This window comes from Lactuca saligna, chromosome 5 (assembly GCF_052625555.1).
Source record: "Lactuca saligna cultivar CGN05327 chromosome 5, ASM5262555v1, whole genome shotgun sequence".
NCBI classification, from domain to species: domain Eukaryota; kingdom Viridiplantae; phylum Streptophyta; class Magnoliopsida; order Asterales; family Asteraceae; genus Lactuca; species Lactuca saligna.
Window position 1 is genome coordinate 31,616,324 of NC_136421.1, and position 8,230 is coordinate 31,624,553.

An 8,230-nucleotide genomic window follows, 5' to 3' on the forward strand; every position below is an offset into this window, starting at 1 on the left:
GAGTCGATTCAGAGCTGCTATAGATTGCGAGCGTCAGTTGGTGACTATATGAGACCCTAGTGGGGGAGTGCTCACAGTGTACGGAGAGGGTACTAGAACCGGATCAACTTTCTGTTCTGCCGCCCGAGCGAGGCAGAGTTTACAGCAAGGATGTATGGGTTTCTTGGGGTATGTCATGGATACATGGGTTGGTAGTGATAGATCAAGTTCTATTTCAGAGGTGACGATAGTGTGTGAGTTCGCGGTTGTTTTTCCAGAGGAGTTGCCGGGTGTGCCTCCAGAGAGACAAATGGAGTTTCGGATTGACCTGATGTCAGGTGTGGCGCCGATAGCCAAGGCACCCTATTGCCTTGCACCGCCAGAGATGCAAGAGTTATCCTCTTAGCTTTAGGAACTGCTAGGGAAGGGATTTATCAGACCGAGTAGCTCGCCATGGGGAACCCCAATCCTTTTTGTGAAGTTGACGGTCAAGAAGCGTTATCCAGGACCAAGGATCGATAATCTATTCGATTAGTTGCAGGGCGCATCTTGGTTTTCGAAGATTGACTTGAGATCTGGATATCATCAGATGAGGGTGCGTGAGGAGGATATCCAAAAGACAGCTTTTAGAACTCGTTATGGTCATTACGAGTTCATGGTGATGCCTTTCGGGCTCACCAATGCACCAGCGACATTCATGGACCTCATGAAGAAGGTGTGCATGCTGATGTTGGATCAGTCGGTGACTGTGTTCATCGATGATATTCTTCTATATTTGAAGTCTAGGGAGTAGCACGAGGAGAATTTGAGAGAGGTTCTTGGAGTACTGAGATCGGAGAGGCTTTATGCCAAATTCTTGAAGTGTGATTTCTGGTTACGAGAGGTCCAGTTCTTATGACACCTCGTTAACGAGAATGGGATATTGGTCGATCCAGCCAAGATTGAGGCTGTTATGAGTTGGGAGGTACCGAGATCCCCCCACCGAGATCAGAAGTTTCCTGGGGTTGGCCGGTTACTACAAGAGATTTATTAGGAATTTCTCTAAGATTACTGTTCCTCTCACTAGACTGACATGGAAGGGCGTGGCTTTTGTGTGGGGTCCAGAGCAGCAGACCTTGTTCGAGACTCTTCACCTGAGATTATGCGAAGCCCCAGTGTTATCCCTTCCTGAGGGGATGGAGGATTTCATGGTGTACTGCGATGCATTTATATCTGGGTTGGGTGCAATATTGATGTAGAGGGGTCATGTGATAGCATATGCATCGACGCAGCTGAAGCCTCACGAGGAAAGATATCCCACCCATGATTTGGAACTGGGGGAAGTGGTGTTTGCCCTCAAGATCTGGCGACATTATTTGTACAGGGTCCGGTGTACCATATACACGGACCACAAGAGTTTGAAATATTTAATGGATCAGCCCAACCTGAACATGGGTCAGAGGAGATAGTTGGACGTGGTGAAGGATTATGACTGTGAGATCTTGTACCACCTGGGCAAGGCTAACGTTGTAGCTGATGCTCTGAGTCGCAGGGCGGAGTGTGTTCCGATACGAGATATATGTATGAGGATGACGGTGATGACCCCGATATTGGATACCATCTGTGCGGCCCAGGCCGAAGCAGTGCCGCCGGAGAACTGTAAGAGGGAGAGGGTGATTGGGAAGGTGTTTGAGTTTGTTACAAATAGTCGAGGACTGATGATCTACCAGGGGTGGATTTTGGTGCCCTACACAGGTGGGACTTGTGGTACTCTTATGGAGGAGGCCCACAGATCGAGGTTCTCGATCCATCCCGAGGCCACTAAGATGTATTTGGACCTGAAGAAAGATTATTGGTTGCCCTATATGAAGAGGGATGTTGCGTGGGTTTTTGAGAGGTGTTTGACCTGCCGGCATGTCAAGGCAGAGCACCAACATCCACACGGTACTTTGCAACCGCTAGAGATTCCCCAGTGGAAGTGGGAACAGATGATAATGGATTTTATCACTAAGTTACCGAGGACCGTGCGTGGAGTGGATGCAATATGGGTGATTGTGGATCGATTGATGAAGAGTGCTCAATTCCTCGCTATTAGTGAGAGCTCTTCTGTGGAAAAGTTGGCAGAGATTTATGTGAGGGAGGTGATACCGCGACACGGGGTGCCGATCTCGATTGTGTCCGATCGAGACGTGCGATTTACTTCCAGGTTTTAGAAGAGATTTCATGAGGAATTGGGCACGCGCCTACATTTCAATACATTATACCAGCCATAGAAAGATGTACAGAGCGAGCGGACGATTCAGACGCTCGAAGGTATGCTGCGAGTGTGTGTCTTGGATTTCGGAGGGAGTTGGGACACATACTTACCCCCTGGCTAAATTTTTTTTTTTATAACAACAGCCACCAATCGAGCATTGGTATGCCTCCTTTCGAGCTCCTATATGGGAGGAGGTGTCGTACACCCATTTTTTAGGAAGAGGTGGGGTAGAGAGTTATGGGTGGAACTGAGATAATGCTGAAGACGATAGGGCAGATTCAACAGGTCCGATAGAGATTGCAGACAGCCCAGAGCCGCCAGAAGAGTTACGCTGACAAACGGAGATCCGAGCTTGAGTTCCAAGTTTGGGATTTTGTGCTTCTGAAGGTTTTCCCATGGAAAGGAGTAATCCGGTTTAGGAAGCGGGGAAAGTTGGGGCCTCGATATACTGGTCCTTTCAGAGTGACCGCCAGGGTAGGAAAGGTAGCTTACCATTTGGAGCTACCCGCAAAGTTGAATCAGATCCATGATACCTTCTATGTATCTCAGTTGAGAAAATGTATTGCCAATGAGACGGTCGTAGTGCCATTGAAGGATATTCAGGTGGATGCAAGCCTAAACTACATTGAGAGGCCGACCGCGTTCTTGGATCGAAAGGTCAAGGTTCTAAGGAACAAGGAGGTGCCTCTGGTTCAGGTCCAGTGGCAGCATCGTAGAGGATCTAAGTTGACCTGGGAGACAAAGTCGGATATGCGGGGGTAACATCCAGAGTTATTTCCGGTCGAAGACTTCGAGGGCGAAGTCTAAAGCTAGTAGAGGATAATTGTAACATCCGGATTGCGGGTATGCTATTTAAATATTTATTTTTGGGATTTTTGGAGGGACTCGACGAGTTGGTGCCTCAACTCATCGAGTAAGGTCGGGATCCTTTGACGCGTTTAGCGATCGGACTCAACGAGTCGGGTATCTGACTCAACGAGTCGGTGCTGATGAAGCAAACCCTAATTCCCTGGGTTTGGAGCCTATTTAAAGGCCCTTATGGCCTTCATTTGCGGCCACTACACCCCTGAGAAATCCTACAGAGCAAAGAGAGAGAGAGAGAGAGAGAGAGAGAGAGAGAGAGAGAGAGAGAGAGAGAGAGAGAGAGCTTGTAGAGTAATAGTAGGGTTAATTCATCATTCTTTTGTGTGTTTTTGCAAAGGGAAGGAAGGATTTCGAGCTAGGCTGACTTGTGGGACTCAAATCTACCATCATTCCGTTCATAGTTGTTGTGGGAGGTATGGATTCATGTCTATCTTCATTTGAGTAATAGATTTCATGAATCTAGGGTTTATTCTCTTCATTTTTGGTAGAGATCTAGTGTTTGTGATGTCCCTTTGTGACAATATTATCAGATCTGGACCTTGAAAGGTCCAGAGAGTCCCTATTCTTCAGCTTTATGCAACTGTTTATGAGTTTTGGGGCCTAGGTTATCATATTAAGGGATATTTTGGCACATAGAGATGATAGTGTGATGCATGGACCAAAATTTCGAACCTTTACGTGACTTTTTGGTTCTAGGAGGCTAGATCTATAGGTTGGTGAAGTAGATCTGACCTCAGAGGGTCGATTAAGCATGAGCATGGGGGAAACTCACCGAGTCCATTAGTAGACTTGACGAGTCAGATCGGGTTGCCAACGATTCGTAACCATTGGTGACCCAACGATTTAGGTGAGTGACTCAGTGAATCGAGTGAGACCTTGGGAAGAAATCTGGGCACACGTATGGACTCTCCGAGTAGTCGCATAAACTCGACGAGTCTGGTCAGTGTGCACTGTTGACTTCAGTTGACTTTTAGGGTTTAGTCAACCGGTGGACCTTTGGACCAGTAGAGGGTTAGAATGGTCTTTTACTCTTCTAGAAGTTATTGTAAGAGTCTTATTTAGCCTTTGAGAGCCGTTATTGTTTTAGAGTAATTTATTTATGTGATTAGGCGAAGGCTAGATCAGTATTTCGAGTTCGAGACTGTTTGAGATTTCCCGAGGTGAGTCTTCTCACTATACTTTACCTAGATTGGTAATTAGAGTTATGTGACAGAGTATCTTGTATGCTTTTGTATGATGTGATTTCTATGTGATTTGTGCTATGTATGATTTAGAGTTCACAGAGTTAGGACCAGAAGGTCCACAAAGTTAGGACCAGAGGGTCCACAGAGTTATGGGACTGGAGGGTCCCACTGAGACACATTGACCAAAGGGTCATACAGAGTTATTGCCTTGAGTGGCTAATATGTGTTGTATGTGGTATTTTGGGGAACTCACGAAGCATTTATGCTTACCATGTTATGTGTTTCAGGTACTAGCGAGGATCACGGGAAGGTGCTGACATGATTTGTACACACTGGTAGAAGATTATGTTTCTTTTTAGATTCTAGGATATGTTTATTTGTGATGACAGTTGATAGAATGAGATTTAGAAATAGTATATGATTTTTATTGTGTTGAAAAAAATTGAGAAATTGTTTTTGAAATTTTTGTCGTTACAAAAATGTAACACATAACATGACAGAATCACAAAGACATCAAGCATACATAAACACTTCTCGGGACTGCCTCGACATCGAACCGAAGTCCGAAAAAATATAATCTACATCGGGCTGACCCCGGTATCGGACCGAAGTCTGGTATACGCTAACATACGTAAGTGGGCCGACATTGGTGCTTTCGAACCGTTCCTACTCGAGGAAAACTCACCTCTCAAGCTGTCTGCTGAAATCTCATGTTAGGAATCTTTGATGGCCACTCCAATGACTCCACGACCATCTTCAATACAAAACGCTTAGTCAAAATATGATAATCTTTCACTGGGTAAAATGACCATTTTACCCCTTGTCATCGTCAACATTTTGATTGACTCAACTTGTTGAGTTGGTCTATCAACTCGCCGAGTTCAACTACTCAAGAACCCTAAAATCACGATCCAACTCGTCGAGTCATTCCCCCGACTCGCTGAGTTCTCTATCCACTCTTAGTCTCAATTAAGTGAGTCAACTCATTGAGTCATCCCCAGACTTGTCGAGTTCTGCTTACTCAGAATCGGGACAACCGTCTCAACTCATCGAATCCTTCCTTGGACTCTTTGGGTTCTTCAACCTCCAAGTCCAACACTATGTCCAGCTTGCTGAGTCATCTACTAGACTCAATGAGTTCACTCATTAACAGAAAGAGATGGGTAACCACGACTCGACTCACCGAGTCGCATGAACAACTCTTCGAGTCCCCTTAAGATCTTAATCCATGTAGTCGATTCCAGTTGGGTTCATTGCCTCCAAAAAATAGATTTGGACCCCCAAGGTCCTTATGTCATGTAAAGTTTCAAACTTTATGTGCATGCATGGGGTTTGTAGCTCAAAAGGTCCAAGAGGGTGACTCATAAGGTGCATGGGACTCCCATGGCCATAAAGTTGGCACCTTTATGCCATGGATTCCATCAAGGACCTAGATTTGTAGAAGATACACCAACTCATGCTTGCACTCATGAATGGTTCCAACACGAGCTCCAAAATGCCCTAACTTACCCATAAGAAGATCTAGAAAAGAATTGGCCAAGGTATGGACTTGATTACTAGAAAGTGAAGGAAATGTGATGTTCCTTCTGAATCTACAACCTTCTTTCGGATTCCTATAGATTCTTATTCTTCTCACAAGCTTCAAATCACACCTAATCACTCAAAATGGTTCATACACTCACACACAGATCAAGCGCACTAATTAGGGTTTTCTGGACAATGGGAGACGATGAGGGAGGTCACAAAGGGGTGTTATGTTCTTTAAATAGGGTGCCAAACCCTTAAAATTAGGGTTTCATCCTGGTAGTCCGACTCATCGAGTCGGGGCTTCCCAACACGTCGACTAGACTTCAAACCCCGCGTCCCTCTCTATCTCTACTCGAAAAGTTTGGCCGATTTGGGGCTACCAACACGCCGAGTTGCCTTGTGAAAATGATTAAATAAATATTTAAATATGTACCAGGGATCTAGGCATTACATGTAGCATCTGGGATTTTTCCAGGTATTGTTATTATTCATCTTAATTGAAGTGTGGAGTGGTTTGGTTGGGCTTTGACCTTTGGGCCTTGCTAATGGGCTAAGGAAGCTGTGTACATAGGGCATACATTGCCATGTACGCCTAGCTTACTCGTGGAAAGGAAGCACGGAGGCAAAGCACGTACGCCCTGCATACGTGTGTAGCTTTATAAACCTTAAAATTTAGGGTTTACTCCCTATATAAAGAACATAACCCCTATCTGCTCAGCCTCCCTTTACCCTCATATAGCCTCCACAAAAACCCTAGCCTACTTTGGTGGGTTCTTGTGGTTTGGGAGCTATTTGGGAGTGTTTGGTTTAGTTTTGGTGCTTTGGAAGAGAAAGGAACTTGAAGAAGGAGCAAGGATCCACCAAGAGCTTGTAGATCCAGAAGATTAGCACCATTTCTGACTTATTTGAGGTATCAAGTTCCAACCTTGTCCATTATATTCTTAGATTTGTTTTTTAGGGGTTTTTAAAGTTACTTTTGGAATCCTTGTTGAGGTTTCTTGCATCTTAATGATCTCAGACCATAATAGCTGTCCTTTTGGGCTCTTAGAGGCTCTAAGGGTCATAAAAATTGGACCATGATGCTTAAGCCACAACTATGCAAGTGTTTGTGGGTCTTAAAGTTTGTTAAAAGACCAAAATCATGTTTTGACCCCAACCTTGCATGTAAGCACATAAAGTTCGTGACTTATGGGTTAGGAGGTCTTAAAGGACATGGATCTGGATTTTGGACGTAAAGACTTAATAGATTAAGTCAAGAATGAAGTCCCTAAGAAGCTGGCCAGTATGCTGGGCATACTCCCTGGTACGCCGCGCGTACTGGGTCAACCCCCTGTCCTGGTCAAGGCCATCATACACTGGGCGTACGCATGTAGAATGAATGTTTTGGGCCTTAAGAAAATGGGCCTGGACTTTTGTGCCCGGTGGCCCACTATGAAGTATAATTCTAGACTTGGGAATCTGGAACTTGAAGTATTGGGCCTATTGGGCCATGATTGGGCCCTTTGGAATTATTATATATTTGGACTCGGAACTTTTGGGCAGATTTGGGGGTTAAGGCCCAATTCAGATATTGGGCAATTAGTAGGCCCTTAGGGAGTCATTGATGGGCCATAGGAGGGCTAGACTTAATAAAATAGAATTAGGACTTATGAATGTTCTACTCGGACCAAGGGGTAAAATGGTCATTTTACCCTAAGGGGCATTATAGATGCTGACTTAAGTATTATTATGATTATGATAGCCGGGAGTTATTGGAGTAGCTGTTAGAGGTTACTTCCCGTGGGATTCGACACTCAGCTTGGCGATGTGAGTTACCTTCCATTAGAAGTGGGTCTAAGGCCACAATACCGACCCACTAGTAGGAATTCGTAATAGATAATTGTCTGTGTGATAATTATTTTGTATACTCCTATCTGTTATGTTTTATGTGCTTGCATGATATGACATTATGTGCTAGTAGTAGTAAGGGGAATAGTCCCTGGCTACCGGTCGATAGGGCCAAAGGGGTAGCCTAGTGTCCGGCTATACTAGATAATATGTTTATGTTATGTTATTATGTGGTAGAAGTAGGGGGTGAAATAGTCCCCGTAACCGAGTGAGATATACCCGAGGGTAGGTCGGGCACCCAGATATGCCTGATAGGGTAAGCCGGGCACCCAGATATGCCTGGAAGTATGTGATTTGTATAGTATGTGGTATGATTGGGGAACCCACTAAGCTTCATGCTTACAGTTTTTAGTTTTTTTCAGCTACCTTTTCAGCGAAGGGGAAATAGTTGGCGCGGTAGCTACACATCACACGCACATCAGATTTTCGCACTATGTGATTCATGGGATTGTACTATGATTTTATTACTGTTCGGTGTTTTAATTTTGAGACATGTTCATGATGGTTTATGGATTGATATGATATCGAAAATGTTTTCAGTAAACGAATTTAT